At 33.9% G+C, this 18,584-nt stretch overlaps 1 pseudogene; it reads right to left on the bottom strand.

Moving 5' to 3' along the window:
• Positions 1–2,006: 2,006 nt before the first annotated feature.
• Positions 2,007–18,584, bottom strand: part of LOC101966066 (ankyrin repeat domain-containing protein 12-like) — a 28,136-nt pseudogene continuing 11,558 nt past the window's right edge.

Genomic DNA, 18,584 nt, shown 5'->3' on the forward strand with positions numbered 1-18,584 from the left:
CTACACTTATAAGTCATTTTTAAAAATTTATTGATTTATTCTAATTTGTTATACATTATAGCAGAATGCATTCCAACTCATAGTATACTTATACAGCACAAGTTTTCATTTCTTTGGTTGTACACAAAGTAGAGTCACACCATTCATGTCTTCATACATGTACTTGGGGTAGTAAGACATCTTTTTAAGTGCACATCTATGGCCATAATGAACACTGAAACTAATGGACCAAAATGAAGAATGTCAACACAGTACAACAACCAGTATTAATTCCCAATGGCCTCTTTGTGAATTAAGTTTGATACTGCCTATTGACACTCCCAACCAGTACTGCTTTACTCCTACTCTAGCAAGATGTTTTCATATTGCCCATATTAAGCCATAATGAGCACTGGCCTTAATGGTTCAATATGAAAAATGAGAACCTGGTACAATAAAGAGAGATAACTCTCTAAACACCTTGTAAATGAAGTTTGAAACTGCTTCTGGAGCCTACCTGCCACTTGCATGTTAATGCCACTTTTATAAGCAATTTTCAAATTGCACATATTTGGGCATAATGACCATTCATGCTAATGAGCTAATATGAACAATTTGAATATGATTTTTTACTAAGGGACAATTTCTGATGCCCTTTGTGTAAGTTAAGTGAGAACCTACATCTCAAGTGGCCCTTCAACTTGCATTTCACTGAGGCTCCTAAAAGTTGTTTTCAAATTGAATATATTTAGCCATAAAGAGATCCAGCCTAATGGTCTGATATGAAGAATGTGCATTTTGTGCTCTAACAGTGAATATTTCCCAGTGCCCTTTATGTAAATTGAGATCTTTCCTCTATATCTGCCTTCAGACATGAGTTTTGTGGTTGCTCCTTTAAGTATTTTTTAAATTGCATATAATTAGCCAAGAAGATCACTGGCCCTAATGTGCTAATATGAAGAATGTAAACCTGGTACTGCAACAGGAGACAATTCTGTGTTTAAGATTTCCTCTGTCACTACCATTGCAGTGGGCTACTCAAATACTACAAATTGCACATATAAGGCCATTTTGAAATTATACATATGTGGCCATAATAAACACTGACCCTAATGGACAGAAATGAAGAATATGAACCACATACTGCAATAAGGGTCATTTTTCAATATAATCTTTGAGAATTAAATTTGATCCTCCATTGGAACCTCCTTGTAATTTAGTATGGTTTCACCTATAAGTATGGTTGCTCCTATAAGCTATTTTCATATTGCACATATTCAGTGTTGTAGTCAATTTTTTCTCTTCTGTGACCAAAAGACCTGATGAGAAAAATTTTTCAGTTATTTGTCTGATAGAGTTTTATAGGTCTCAGTTCATAGATGGCCAACTTCATTGCTGTGCCCAAAGTAAGGCAGAACATCTCAGTAGAGTTATCAGGAAGCAGAGAGACTAATCCTGGCTCACCAGCAACAAACACATGTGCTTTCAAATCATTTTCCCAATGATCTACCTCATCCATCCACACCATACCAGTCTGAACTTACAACCCAGTTAATTTCTATCAGGGAATTAATGCACTGATTAAGTTAAGAGTGCCATACCCAATAATTTTACCTCTAAACTTTCTTGTATTTTTTCATATTCAGATTTTTAGAGACACCTCATATCTAAACCATAACATTTTGCCAAAATGAGCACTTGCCATGATGGTTCAAATTGAACAATGTGAATGTGGAGTTACAACAACAAGTGATAATTTCCATTTTAGTCAGCTTTTTCGCTGCTATGACTAAAGAGTCTGACCAGAACAATTTTAGGTGAGGAAAGTTTATTTAAGGGATCATGATTTCAGAGATTATAAGCCATAGGCAGCCAGCTCCATTCCTCTGGGCTTCAGAGAAGGCAGGAACAATATGGCAGCAGAGTGGAAGAGGGAAGCAGCACACCAAGTGATCAGAAAGCAGAGAGAGAGAAAAACTCCACTCTCCAGATACAAAATATATACTCCATTGCCACGCCCTCAATGAACCGCTTCCTCCAACCACTTCAATTTCCACTCAGTAACCATAACTGCTTTCTTCTGATACTGTTTGGAATTGTTTTGGATGTTCACAAATGACCGATGGCATGCTATATTTTTGAACTTCTACAATAGGTCTCCCCTCATTAATAACTAGTTTAACATTTTCTACAGAAGATGACCTGAGATGGGATGCTGCGAGTCTATTAGCATATTGTGGTTTAATCCATTCTGGCAGTTCAGCAAGGCTGTCCAACTCCCTTTAGTGAAGGCCTGGAGAGTTGGCAATTGGCAAAAATGGTGACTGGGAAAATGATATTTGGGACTTGGAACCCTATAACATAAAGTCAGTGTTATATTCAACCAGAGGCCTTGGAGTTGTCATGGTAGTATGGCAGGAATCTTCTGAATTAGCAACAGAAATCATGGATACAGATCTGGAGCTGAAACCGGGCTTTTGACTTTCTGATCTAAGAGGCCTATTTAAACTACTGTCTGAAACAAAAGATGAATTCCCTAAAGTAATTACATTTTTTATGTCAACAGACTGTGATCTATTAGTTACAGTGTCTTTAGACTGTTTCTCTTTGGTATAAGCATCAACCAGTTTTGAACCCTTTGACCTAGTAAGCTCCTTGTTTTTTGATTCAACTATGGCATGTTTTGCTTTTTCTTTATTTTTCACTTTAAATTCTAAACAATTTTTGATTTCTTAATTGTTCCTTTTCCTTTTGCTTAATTTTTCCTTATTTTTTTGTGTCACTGTTCTATTCCTAGGTCTTTAAGGCTAAGCATTTGTTCAAAACTTGTCTGCATAAAATCATCATTCACTAACCTCTTTTCTTTAGGTGGAATGTCTTTTGATGCTAGAGAGGACTTATATTTAGACTTATCTGTTTCAGATTTTTATTTTGACTAAACTATTTAGTTGAATTTTATCTTTATGTTTGTCTCATTCTTTGTATCTATCTATCTCTTTTTTATTTTTTTCTTTTCCATCTGGATTTTCGAAGGTTCATCTTTTTATTTTAAGGGATGAAGTTTTCTCATGTTGTGCTTTACTACTACTGTCTACTGTACTTGACTTTTTCTCTCCCATTAAGTGTTTGGAGTTAGCTGTATTTATACTTTGTCTCTGGAATTTGCCTTTTTGTCTTCTTCCCTGTCTTTGTCTTTACTTCTGTCTTTTTCTGATTTAGTATACTCACTGTTATCTGATTGTTTATAACTTTTCTCCAAGTGTTTTTCTTTGCTTTTTGCTAAATGCCTCTTTTTCAGTTTTTTCTTTGTCATGTTTTCTATCCAAGTATATTCTACTTTTCTCTCTGTCTGAGGTTTTTTTGTTTGTGTTTTTGAAAGGGGGGGAGAGAGAGAAAGAAAGAGAGAGAGAGAGAGAGAGAGAGAGAGAGAGAGAGAGAGAGAGAGAGAGAGAGAATGTTTTTTTTTGGTAGATGGACACAACACAATGCCTTTATTTTTATGTGGTGCTGAGAATTGAACCCGGGTACCACTCATGCTAGGCGAGCATGCTCTACCTCTGAGCCACAATCGCAGACCCTGTCATGAGTTTTTTTTTTAGTAGTACTATTTTTTAATATTCTCACCTTTTTTATGGCATTTTTATGTGTGATGTGATTATAGCTTGTCCTTTCTTTTATTCTTTCAACACAGTCACTAAAATCTAATTTGTCTTTTTCTGACTTTTGCTCATATTTTATCTTTTCTTTTTCAAATATTTTTCTTTGTCTTTTCATCATCTTTCTCTTTAGTGGGAAATCCTTTCTCAGATTTTTTTCTTACTTTCTTTCATGTGCTTTTCTTGTTTATCAATGTCCATTTCATTTTCTATGTTAGTCCTACACATCCCTCATTTACAGTTAAACGTGCAGAGCTGAATTGTTTCTTTATCTGTAGGTACATTTTCTCTTTCTTTTATATCTTTTATCTTGTCTTCCTTGAAAGAATCTCACTTTTCTTCTTTAATCTTTTCCCTTTCTTCTTTAAAGTTCCTCTGTTTTGAGGTGTGCTTTTCCTTTGTTGGTTTATCATCTTTTATGTTTTTTCCAATTTTGATTTTTTTTCTAATGTTAAGAACTCATGCTCCATATTTAAAAACAGATCTTCAGTGTCATCTCTTTTAAAAATTCTCTTTCCAAAATTCTCTATCAAATTCTACATTCCTCTGCAGTTCCTTAGAGCCATTGCTATTTTTTTATGTTTTCCCTTTTCACCTTCAATTTCTTTTCTGTGATTTTCCCCCTATCTTTGTTTAAATTTATGTTTTTTCCCTATTGTTTTGCCCTCTTTATTCATTTTTCTCAGTGTGCAATCAGAATTTTCAAATGTTCGGCTATGATCTTTATCCTTCATTTTGGTATTTAATTTTTCACCAAATTCTAAGTAAAAATCTATCTGATGTTTGCTTTTTTCCTTATGCTTCTAAGATTACACAGGAACTCTCAGGCAAGAATTCAGATTCTGTATTTTCATATCAAACAAGATCAGACTATAATGACAATTCAGCTTCCTGGAGATAAACATGTTTTACCATGTTCTTGTTTCAGTAGTGTTGACTGTTTTTCACTCAATCCACAAGAATGTTTGGTTGATTTACCAGTGAAAATATGAAATAAATGTAATGAAGTATCATCTTTTGGACTAAAAGATTTCCTGAAATCCCCCTCTTCTCTGGTCTTTTCTTAAAAGTCTAGTGCAGTAGTAACTGTCAATTTTGTTACTGTGGAATTTACGTTTTCCTCTTTTTCTTCATTTAGCTCTTGGTTTTCTTATTTTTGTTCTGGTTTTTAAATTTTCTTTTGACTTTGCCTTTCTGCTTATATTCATATTTCTTTTTGGTTTGTATATCAGAATTTGATGTTTCAGGAATAGAACATGCAGTAAAAACCTTTTTGTTCTGAAAAACTTCATCAGTACTTTCAGTACTAAATACAACCCTAGAGGACATTTTTTTACTTTTAAGTGATTAATATAGATTGTTTTGTAAATAAATTACTCTACAATAAAATTGTTTTGCAAATAAACTAATCCTTTCTGCTTCAGATTCATTTTCTTTTTGTTGTTCTTTCCTAAGAATCTGCCTGTTATCAATCCTTTTATCTAATTTCTTCATCATCATTGTCTTTGAACTCATACTGATCTAGGGCAGATGGAAGAGGTGCTTTAGTGGGAAGAATCTGTTTACTTTCACAGAGGAGAGAGTCCTCTTCTGTTTCAGAGTCAATAAGATCATCAACACTAGACGGATTGACAGATTGAGCCTCTTCAGAATCTAGAATAAGAAAAGTAAAGTCTTGTTGGTTAAAATACAATTATGAGAAAAATAAGACAGATGGAGAAACATAGCTTATATAGTAAATATTTTAAATAACTCAAGACAACACCCTTTCAGGTTTACAAGTACATCATGCAATAAAAGTATGCAAGAACTCTGGTACAGTATTGTAGAACTATTTATAGAGAATGTCCTTTATGATGTTTTCCTTTTGACCTTTCTACAACAAGTATACGTTAAATTCAAAATATATAAAAATGCATAAAATCAAGAGGACTCTATACTCAGGGCAATTGTTAACTACCAAAATGATAAAAATAAAAATCTGCACATATCTTTTCTGGAGAAAGAACAATTAACTTACATAAATCTTTTGAATATGAAAAGAGTAAGAACTATCAAAGGGTTTAAGTAAGTAAACAAGATAAATTATTTTGTGTGTGTCAAAGCACTTGTCAGTAAAAATGTAAATGATCACATGATTCCTATGAAGAACAATATTTTATAAGTAAAGGTTAAGTTTCCTCCCAGTGCTGGTGATTGAACCCAGGGCCTTGTGCATGCAAGGTAAGTTCTACCACTGAAATACACATGCAGCCATAGGAAAATGGATTTAACCATACCAAAACATGATTCTTGGGGAAAACAAACTTTGAAAAACTAAAAGAAATAACCTCCAGTTCATAATCAAGATTGTAATGGATAAATTAGATTGTTATATCATTTGAAAAGAGGTACTCTGTTCCTTAATTTGTTATCTACAATTTTGACAGATACTAAGAAACATTTTAGTTCAACAGGATAAATAATGGGCTAAATTCTTATGTATCTTTAATTACTTGAAAGCTTAATTTTATTAAATTACATCTAGCCTATTGTATAAATATAGCCAAAGTCTTGCTAGATTCTTTTTTATTATATTTTCTTTAACAAAAAAGAATGATTATCTTCCTGGGTTGGCAGCTTTTCTTACCTCAAATGTATTCATGGATTGTAACTGAAAAGAGAATTTAGGACTCTAAGGAAAAAGAAAACTGAGACCTGTGACAGGGGGAAGTTCCCTAAATTCATCACAATAATAATTAAACATTTAATTTACTGATATCATGTGTATGTGTTCTGGGAATAGAACTGAGGGCCTCACACATGTCACTGAGCTGTATCTCTAGCTCCTGGCTTAATAGTTAATAATACAAAAAGTACACCTTGTAATTTTCTCTTCAAAGGAAAATTCAAATTCTAGAAACATTTTTGAGTATCCATAAGGTACCAGGCACTGTATTAGGATCTCTGTGAGATCACAATCTTTCTTTTGAGGACATAGTAACATTCCAACACATACCATTATAACGTATCTTTCAATGATGTATTTACTCTATATGTACTCATTTATATGGTAAACAAAATTGGAATTGGAACTCTGCATACATTTAAAATGCTATTTTTAGTCATCAATTGGTGCAATCATTCTGAAAAGCAGTTTGGAGATTCCTCAGAAAACTTTGAATGGAACCACCATGTGACCAAGTTGGAACTGGAGACCATCATGCTAAGCGATTTAAACCAATTGCAAAAAACCAAAGGCCAAATTTTCTCTCTGATATGTAGATGCTAATACACAACAAGGAGGGTAGGTTTAGGGAAGAATAAGAAGTTCTTTGGATTAGACAAAGGGGAACAAAGGGAAGGGAGGGAGAATAGGAATATGAAAGACAGAAGCATGAATCAGACATTGCTTTCCTATGTTCATATATGAATATATAACCAGTGTAACTCTAAATTATGTATAACCATAAGAATGGGATGTTTTACTCCAAGTATGTATGATATGTCAAAATACATTTCACTGTCATGTTTCAAAGAAAAATTTTAAAATGCTACTTGCAGTCATTAAAATTGCAATATGCATTATGAAGTCATAGAACTTTGTCCAACTAATTTGAACATCTATTTAGGGGCTGTATTTATGTTGGTCCTTGAGAAAATGAATCAAAGAATACATATGTGAACATCTTATTTATAATCTGATCTTGAGAACATTCCTCCCCTTGCAATTTTCAATATTTAGTTTTTCATGGTTTCTATTCACCTTATTTCTCACTAGATTATTAGCTTTCCTGGAAATTGGGATCCCTTTTTATTGTTCCATAAAACACAATGTACAATGCTCTACATTAGACTCAGTCTTGGGTAAGTATTTATCAAGCTCCACTAGGCTGAGCGCTAGGTGCTAAGGGAAGGTAAAATGAAAAGATCACAGTCCCTGCCTCAAAAAGCACTGTACTTTTAAGCGAAATAACACAATAATTGTTAAAATGGCAGTAGATACTATGCCCACAGGATGCTCTCAAGAATGAGCAGCTCAGGAGGAATGGAGAATGAATGAAGTTTTCTCAGAAGTAGTACTGAAATATGCACAGGAATTTCAGGAAAGATTTAAAGGCATGAAAATAACTATGATGTAAACAAGCAGCTGAAATTACAGTAGGTACCATTCCCCTCTTTCAATAGATTGTGGACACTTTGACCCTGTATTTTCTTTGCTATTTTAATAGCTGCATATTACACTTAATAACAACTTAAACTAATTTCTCTATTGAGGCTATATTTAGGTTGCTACCCATGACTTGATATAACAGATATTCAACAATGGAAAAGAATTTTAGGGTGTACTGTTACTTGGAAAAAGCAGAATATCAATATTTGCAGGTATGTAAGAAAAAAGGAACAAGAGAAACATATTGAAATAGTATCTGCAGGAAACTACTTGGAAGGATTGTGACTTTTCTTCTTTAGGATATTCTACATTTTCCACATTCCTAGCACAATAGATGTATTATCATTAGGAAAAAAATATTTTTGAAAAGTTCATGGTTATAAAATGTTTCTATTAAATTTTTAAATTATTGTTATGGCTTATTTTTCCATGTATGTGTTGTTCTTTTTGTGTAATGTCACTTTGTAATTTCCTCACCTCTTTTCGTCTGAACATTTTATACCTATACATATCAGAACAGCTCAATTATACAGTACATATGTTACAATACTTCATTGAAAATATCATAGTGTTTGAATTTTTGAATATATGCATTAAAGTTTAAACAGAAATTCTCTTAAGGGAGTTACTCATACATGTATACACTGAGAGATACATAGTTTGTCTTTTATGTTCTTGATTCATCAATTGAATGTATGTTCTTCAGTGTAAATATCCTGACTCCATCCTCCTAATGGTTCTTTTAAAAAAGATATGTCCTGTTTTAAAGAAAAACTATAAGGTCTAAAATTATCAAGTTAGCAATTTCCCTGGGTGAACGAACTCAGTCTGACCTAGAGTACCAAGTTACATGCTTACCAGCCACACTCTGACAGTTCCTCTGTACCATCTGTGATGATCTTATACTGCTTGCAGAGGCAGAATCTGATCACCAGCCTCTGAACCTCAGCAAAGATCATCACCTCCATGATGTCCTTTCACTTGTGAAATAGACTGAAATCCTTTTCCTTCCTTGAGTATTCCTCAATTTTTAAAATCTACTTTAATCACTGAGAAATATAGTAAACATCTATTTAGGGGCTGTATTTATGTTTATGTTATGATGAACTCAGGTTCTGGATTCTAGTGGAACAGTAGTTTTCAAACAAATAAACAAACAAACAAAAAACATTTGTCCTGCTCTTCTTAGTAGATGGCTGCTTAAGTGAGAAAATCATCTGTCTCCAAATCCTCAGATTCCTATACTCTAAAATGGTCATGGTCATTATTATACTAAGCTACTATTCGGTCACACTTTTAAAAGTCTTTAACACCTGTTTAACCACTATATATGAACTTGTACTTAAAATAGCTTATAAAGTTACTTCTAACAAGAGGCTGGAGATATAGCTAGGTGGTAGAATGCTTGCCTAGCAGAGGTGAGGCCCTAAGTTAGCTTTATTTGCAAAAATAAATAAAGTAACAAAAAAGAACCTTTAAAAATTTTTAATGTATATCATATATCAATTTACTCTCAACAATCCAATAATCATATTTGGAAAACTAGGAAAGATAGTGATAAATAATCAACTGTTATAATGTTTCATTAAAATTTTGTTAAATAATTTATTTCCTATGAAAAATAATAATTAAGCTCCATTTATTACTTAGCAAATATACTTAAGTATATTTGAAAGTTGCTCTTTTATAACTTATGACAATTTTAGATATCTGTGAGTAAGACTGGTGTCATTTAAAGAATGGTTAATGTTATAGGAGATCCCAATTGTTCTTAGGCTTGACTGAATCTACCATGAATTTTCATAATTTCTTGCATATCAAGATCCAAATGTGACCAATTTTGGGAGATCACAATACACATAGTAAATCTATCCCCTTGAAATCTCTCTAAAATAACATGAAGAGAGGTTTTGATAGGCTTTTGAAACCATCTGCATTGTACATTACACATTTATAGGAAATTAATTTTTCTATTAACATTCACATACATTTCAGGAGGGTGTGATTTTGACACAATACTAAATATACCATGATGGTAAAAGTACAGTTAAGTCCAAGTCTCTACCTCCCATTTTTCCTCTGACATTCAGCCAACCAACTGTCTGGACTCCTTTCAATTACCTCAAATTCAAGATTAAAAACATTAACTCATTGTTTTTCTTCCACAACTACTTCCACTTGCTGCTTAAGCCAATCTTCCCTACCTGCGAAATACAAACAAGAAAGTTACTCAAATTAAAAAAAAATCCCAGAGGAATTTTTTTTATTTATTAAAATATTATTTTATTTTTTTTTATTTTTCCAGAGTCATTTTCAACTGTCTCATTTCCTCAACTTCCAAATTCAACCATTCAGTTTCAATCTCTGAAATATCTCTGAAATCCATGTTTTCTTTATTCCCACTGCCTCTGTTGCAGCTCAGGTTTTCACCAGTTCTTGCCTAGGTAAATAGTTGCCTTAAAGCACAATGTGGCCAGCACTACAGACCATATTACATCTTGTCTTATTTGAGCCGCAAGTTAGTATAAATCTTCCCAAGATCTAGACTACCACCTTTACTACTACTAAGTAGTAACTAAGAGCCCTGAGATGAGAGAAGAAACCAGCAATGCATCAGCCATACAGTAAATGATGGCTGAAAACTATATAAAATTACATAATGAATAAATTTATATTTTATGTTGTTCTGTATTCTAAACAAACAATATCTAATATTTACAGTAGCTATTTTAATTCCATTTTAAGAGACAAGCAACAGCACCATTAAGGTTCAAGCTCACCTATTGTAGGATGTAACCCAGGGTATATGACTTCATAGTATGTTCTACATTGCCCCCCCCATGTTTCATTACTTCTTGCTATACTAGGATAGTATTTCATCTTCCTCAAATTTCAATGCATATATATGGATTCTCAATCAGTTGCTTCTCATAATTTTCCATCTGCTTAATCATGACCAGGGAGAAGTCAGTTTAAAGATTTTATACTTGAGAAGGGTTCAATCCCCAGTACAAAACAAAACAACAACAAAAAAAGAGAATCAAGGGCTGGGGTTGTGGCTCATTGGTAGAGTGCTTACCAAGCATGTGTGAGGCACTGAGTTCAATTCTCAGCACTACATATAAATAAATAAAGTCCACTGACAAATTTTTAAAATTTTTTAAAAATACAGAATCAAGAAATCATCTGAGGGATAAATTAATTGGAATGTGATAGATATCATTATCCAAGGTACATGTATGAAGACACAAATTGGTGTCAAGATACTTTATATACAGAGATATGAAAAAATTGTGCTGTATATGTGTAATAAGAATTTTACAACATTCCTCTGTCATTTATTTTTTAAAAATGACAAAATAAAAATAAAAAAATTAGGATAAGATAAAAATATCAAATACAAATTCATTCACTATGTAGTTCTGTGTTGTTTTCAGGTCACAACTATAACATTCATTCTAAACTCATTATTCTAAACTCAGCAATTAGAAGAGATGGCCAACAACTCACATGTGACATGACTTCCTGTGGAAGTACAGTTACATTTGATTAGTTTCATAAGCTACCTTCAGCTTCCACACAACCTGCCCTTTCATAAATTATACACTGAAATGCCTATTTTCCTTCATTGAGATTTTGATTTTATATATCAATTGAACTCAGCCACAAGTTTATTTTATACAATAGCACCATTTTTATGTAGCAGTGTTTATAATTATTTGTATGAAATATTATGAAAATGAAATAAAATGCTTATTCTAGTAGAAATTAAGATAAAGGGGAAAACTGATAAAAGTGTTTAATGTGAAAGAAAGGCACATTGGAGAACCTACATGAAATACTGTATCTATGCATCTGTCTACACAAACAGGTAGGTATAATACTGCATGAGAAAGTACGCTGTACAGAAAACATCAACATTTATAAAAGTGATAAAAAGTGAGGTTTGAAAAGTATGGGCAAAATTAACATGTAAATGATTTTGAGAATGCATATAAGATATTTCTGTCAAAATTATGTGCTGAAAATCTGTGCAAAAGAAATCCAATGTTTACCTCAGTTCTTGACAAAAATTACAATTGATCAGAATAAGGAAAATTAACATTATGATATCCTATTCAATTGTCATTGAAATCTTGCAAAATCATCACAGGAAAGTCTTTTCTTCTGAACACTAAAGTCACCATATGCAAACAGAAAATTTGAATTTGAAAAAAGCAAATACTTTAAAACACATAACTCTTTAAATCACACTATGAATTTGCAATGAATAAAATCTGGACACTGGCAACATTTGCAGACATGATTAGGTTGTTTCAACTAAAAATTGCATGAACATAAGAAGGAAGGATGTATGGATACTCACTAATGTGCATGTATTAATATATCACAGTGAACTTCACCTTTATGTACATCTATAAAGCACCCATTAAAAATAAATAAGTGATTGGAAAGAAGACAATATAAGAGAAGACAGAGATTAGGGGAAGGAAGAAAGGGGAAAGAAGGTGGAGCTTAAGGGACTGAAAAGGAGTAAATTAAATCCATGCATTTATGATGTCAAAATAAGCCCAATTATTATGTACAACTACAAGAAACTAATAAAAGCATAATTGCTTATCAGTCTTTTGGCTAAGATCAGGTATAAAAGCATTACAAAAAAAGACTGGAGACACATCAAATTCAATGTAAAGGATTCATTTGGATTCTGATTTTGAAAAAAAATTAAAAATATGTAATTGCCTTTATTAACTTGCCAAATAGTGGTATATTTAAGTAGGTAATTAGGGAGATTTCAACATAAAGGTTGTCCTGGATTCTGTAAGTTCAGTCAACCTTGGATCATTCAAATTAATTTTTACTTTTAGCAACCATTGCCACTAATTTACATTAAAAGTGTACTGTAAACTTGGGTTCAAAGCAGAATCAGGCTATTCTATCTTGAGACTGAAATTCTGTGATGATGTGACTAGTGAGAGTTCTGATTTGTCCATTCCTATATCATCTTCGTTTCACCATGGTATTCACATGATTAAATAAATGACTATCCAGAATGAAAATTGTCCAGATTATTCAGATATAGTCATGTAGCAGAATGTATGAATAGATAAATAAAATCTAACATAAAAATTCCAAAAACATTCAATGAGAAATGACTTGACACATAGGATTTCAAGAGCTGGCATCTGTTAGCTGTTATTTGCAAACATGGTGGGACTTAAGCAATGGAAAGAACAGTAAAATTTATCCAAATTCTCTTTCTTGTCCTCACAGAATAATTTCTGGACCGATATGGTGATACTGTTTTTCTTCTATATTTCTCAATGAAATATATTTTTGGTTTCTAAACATAGGATCTACTTGGTTTGAAATCAGGTGGTTGGAACTCTGACTTATCTCAAGCATGCTGTAGATTCAATATTTCATTGAAGGTGGTTTTGGTTAACTTGATCTGTGTCATTCTGTAAATGGGAACAGCACCTAATGTTTTTTACTTGCTCTGGTTTGAGAACCTATGCTCAAGGTGGATTTATATTTTAAAGAGTTTAATTAATTTACTTTGGTACTGGGGATTGAACCCAGAGGCTCATTATGTATTAATAAAATGTATTCGCTCATCATGGATTTTATATAATTGATAGTAGTGTCTATGGCAAAATACAAACCAAGAAATACACTAATTCATTTCATTTTTGAGTACGCTTGGGTACAGAAAGTGTTACGTTTGTATACAAAATGAAGAGACTAGTCATGTACACTTCATACTGTGTGATTAAATCAAGTAAATGTACAATTACTAAACCATACTTCAGTTATATGCTTGCATCAAAATCATCTGACTCTGAAGTTCCCATACAGAGTAACAAACAGCCTGGAACAGTAGAAAAACACACAGGTTCTGGCATCAGCCTTAGGTTCAAATGTTTTCTCTGCTACTTAACAGATCAGTAATCTATTATTAGGGATTAATATTTGCAGAGTTGTCATGAGGATTAAATGAACTAATTTATGTGAAGTGCTTGGGACATACCTGGCACATACCATGTGCCAAATCTAATCCCATAACTTTTCACATTTGTTTGATTTTGAACTATCTACTAAAGGGGTAGAGGGTAAAAAAAGAGAGAAATAAAGGAGTAGGGTGTAATAAAAATGTAAGACTTTCATTTGCCAACTACAGTATTGGCAAATTATATTACCTTCCTGCCTAGGAAAAAATGTCTAATAAAAAATTATGTAACATACACTTCTGCCAAACATAATGAAGTATATGACAATTTAAAAAACCCTAAATGTAATCCCATAACTTTTCATATTTGTTTAACTTTGAATTATGCACTTATTTCATTTATCACAGGGATAAAATGAAGGCAGTGGAAACCACCAGACATAATAAATGTAAGTAGATATGACCTTTTTTTCCCCCATGGGATGAAGCAGTGAGGGGAAAGAAGAAATAGAGTGAATCAAAAACATTATATTGATATTCAATTTTCTATGTATTAGTTTTGGTGAAATTCACACATACACACAGATAGTTCCTCCCAGTGGTGGGCCTCCTTTGTATGTTAGGTAAGTGCTCTACCACTAAGCTATACTCCTAGCTCCAATTCATATTTTAAATATGAAGTATTAGTCACACAACCACTTGTGTAAAATATATTTTAGTATTGCTTGAAGAGGAGAGAGTAGAAAAGATAATGAAAAGAGAGTAATAAAGGGGTAGATGGTAATAAAAATGTAAGACTTTCACTTGCCAACTATAATTTAATGCTAGTATGTAATGATTTTACAAATATTTTTATAACTAAATCAAAACTTTTATTGAAAATTAGCCTTGGTAAAATGAACACTGTATTTATACAAGTTCTATTAATTGTCTCACTTATCTGTCCATCTTACATGCTCAGAATGCTTCTATTTAACAAGTTAATACTATTAGTAGCTTTACTGTCTTAGATAAATTTATTAAGTAAAAAAGCAAGCTCTCCAAAGCCAAGTTTCTCTGATATCGGTACTCACAACCATCATCCTGCATGATTAACTGTACAAATGTCCACTAAAATGAGATTTCCATAAGCAATGAAATATCTTCTGTCTTTATGTCATAATATAGCATACTTACTATAATCAATTTACATGTAAAGTGCTTTGGGGAAAAGTCCTACAAATTAAACATATCCATCTGAGGCTGAATTTCAAATATGAACTTGCTATTTATTTATCATTATCTTGATTTTGAAATGTTCACAACTCAGATATAAATGAGTTGGTTTACCTGAATGCATTTTTACATACAGACAAAAATAACTCATTCATCACTATTAACAATTCTTAAAGGAAAATTCATGCCTTGAATACTTTAAGTGACTTAAACTAGTGAATCTGGATGAAATTTTCCATTTCTATAATGATAAATACAAATGACATTTTAAGTTTGAGAATATTAAAGCTGAAAACACTATGTATAATTACATTTCCTTTTAGATAAATGTCTAATGTGATAGCTTATCACTATTTTTAAAGATAATATGTATTAACTGCGAATGCTCAGTCAAGTTTTCATGTGTCCATGTATTAACTCATTGAACTATTACCACACTTCCACAAGGTATCTATGTGATCCTTATTTTATAGATATGGAACCTGCGCACACACAGGTTAACTGATTTGCTCAAGATCCAAGAATGAAGGATGAAACCTAGACAGTCCAGGAGTGCTAAAATATGAGCTCTTACAGTTAATATAGCTCGTTTTTAAACGCACAGTGGGAAAAGATGGCTGTTTGAATTATTTCCATTGTCAAAATCCCTACAACATAAAGTTTGTTCATATGCATGCATTTAAGGCACTCAATTAAGATTTATGTATTCTTTCAATACTACAAATAATAAGAACAAACTATCTTTACAATTGGAATGGGCTAGTGCTTAAAAAGTCATAATCTATACTTCAAGTGATTTTTTTGCTTCATTTATTTAAAAACAGTATATATTGATGTGTTTGTTATAAAAATAAGACAGTTCATATTAGAAAACCATAAAAATAAGAAATGTGTTAAGAAGGGAATCAACCACCACCCTAAATAATCTCACTACCCAAACCAATCATTTTTATAGCTTATTTAAAAGAATTACACTTCAAGATTTGTTTGAATTTACTTAGAACTAATAAACAACTTATTTATTTATTTATTTATTTATTTTATTGTTGGTCGTTCAAAACCTTACACAGTTCTTAATACATCATATTTCACAGTTTGATTCAAACGGGTTATGAACTCCCAACTTTACCCCGTATACAGATTGCTGTGTCACATCAGTTACCCTTCCATTGATTGACATATTGCCTTTCTAGTGTCTGATGTATTCTGCTGTCAGTCCTATTCTCTACTATCCCCCCTCCCCTCCCCTCCCCTCCCCTTTTCTCTCTCTACCCCTTCTACTGTAAATCATTTCTTCCATTTGTATTATCTTGTCTTACCCCTCCATTACATAGTTCTTGATATATCATATTTCACATTTTGATTCAAGTGGGTTATGCACTCCCATTTTACCCCTTATACAGCTTGCAGAATCACATCAGTTACACTTCCATTGCTTTACATATTGCCATCCTAGTGTCTGTTGTATTCTGCTGCCTTTCCTATCCTCTACTATCCCCCCTCCCCTCCCCTCCCCTCCCCTGTCTCTACCCCCCCCTACTGTAATTCATTCCTCCCCCTTGTATTATTTTTCCCTTTCCCCTCACTTCCTCTTGTATGTAATTTTGTATAACCCTGAGGGTCTCCTTTCCTATCAAATGCGTCTCCTGTAGGCAGCATATTGTTGGGTCTTGTTTTGTGATCCATTCAACTAGCCTGTGTCTCTTAATTGGTGAGTTTAAGCCATTAACATTTAGGGTTATTATTGAGATATGGTTTGTTCTTCCAGCCATATTTGTTTATTAATGCTGCTAAACCTGATTTGTTTTCCTCTTTGATTATTTTCCCCCCTTTACTGTCCTACCTCCCACTGTTGGTTTTCATTGTTGTTTTCCATTTCCTCTTCCTGTAGTGTTTTGCCAAGGATTTTTTGAAGAGATGGTTTGCTAGCTGCAAATTCTTTTAACTTTTGTTTATCATGGAATGTTTTAATTTCATCTTCCATCCTGAAGCTTAATTTCGCCAGATACACGATTCTTGGTTGGAACCCATTTTCTTTTAGTGTTTGAAATATGTTATTCCAGGATCTTCTAGCTTTTAGAGTCTGTGTTGAGAGATCAGCTGTTATCCTGATTGGTTTACCCCTAAATGTAATCTGCTTCCTTTCTCTTGTAGCTTTTAAAATTCTCTCCTTATTCTGTATGTTGGACATCTTCATTATAATGTGTCTAGGTGTGGATCTCTTATGATTTTGCACATTCGGCGTCCTGTAGGCTTCTAGGATTTGGGGTTCTGTCTCATTCTTCAAGTCTGGGAATTTTTCTCGAATTATTTCACTGAATAAATTGTTTATTCCTTTGGTTTGGAGCTCTGTGCCTTCCTGTATCCCAATGACTCTTAAGTTTGGTCTTTTGATATTATCCCATATTTCTTGGATGTTCTGCTCATGGTTTCTTAGCAGACTTGCTGAGCTGTCTATGTTCTTTTCAAGTTGAAATACTCTGTCTTCATTGTCTGATGTTCTATCTTCTAAGTGATCCACTCTGCTGGTAGTATTCTCAATTGAGTTTTTAAGTTGGTTTATTGCTTCCTGCATTTCTAGGATTTCTATTTGTTTGTTTTTTATTTCCTCTATCTCCCTGTGAAATTGATCTTTTACTTCCTGGATTTGTTTATGTAGTTCCTTGTCAATGTGATCTTTCATTGTCTGATTTTGCTGTCTCATGTCTTCCTTGAGACTCCAGATCATCTGAAGCACGTATATCCTGACCTCTCTGTCTGACATTCCATCTGTTGCAGCTATTACCTCTTCTAGAGTTGAGTTGACCTGCATTGCCTGTGGTCCTTTCTTTCCTTGTCTTTTCATACTGCTGGCGTTTCTTTCTGCTTGGTGAAACTGTTGTGTTTTTGAAATTTTCCCTCTATTTATTTATATTGCTCTTGTATAGTTTAAAAGTCTCCCTTGCAGGACAGGTGGTGGCTGTGATCCTCCACCAATTGGTGCGATCCGTCTACCATGCTGGCGGGCCCTAGGTCTGCTCTGCTGGTCGGTTGAAGGTCCGCCTACCCAGCAGGCGCGAGGGGAACCTCTGTCTCTCCACAGGTTGCTGGGCCTAACCTCCCGATGGGTCCCCGGTACGCCTACCTTGCAGGCACTGGGGGTGGGGCCGGCTCCGGCCTGCAACAAGCCACTGGGCCTGATCTGCCGGTGGTCACAGTCCTGCCTACCTTGTAGGCACTGGGGGAGGGGACGGTCCTGCCCCTCAGCAGGCTGCTAGGCCTGATCTGCTGGTGGTCACAGTCCCGCCTACCTTGCAGGCACTGGGGGAGGGGACGGGCCTGCCCCACAGAAGGCCGCTGGTGGGTCGCAGGACCGCGTTCCCTGCAGGCGCGTGTGTCAGCTCTGTCTCTCCGCAGGTTGCTGGGCCTGACCTGCCCATGGGTCGCTGGTTCTCCTACCTTGCAGGCACTCTAATAAACAACTTCTAAGCCTCAGTTTTTACTTCTAGGTCCTTCTAAATTATCTCAGCTACTACTGTCATTTCAGAAAGCACGTTCATATATGCCTTCAGCAACAAAATCATGCCACATTCAGCTGTTTCATATTTACCCCATGACACAGTCATTTCCTTATAGTTTTTGCCATTTTCCT

This window comes from Ictidomys tridecemlineatus, chromosome 13 (genome assembly GCF_052094955.1).
Source record: "Ictidomys tridecemlineatus isolate mIctTri1 chromosome 13, mIctTri1.hap1, whole genome shotgun sequence".
In the NCBI taxonomy this organism is placed as follows: Eukaryota; Metazoa; Chordata; class Mammalia; order Rodentia; family Sciuridae; genus Ictidomys; species Ictidomys tridecemlineatus.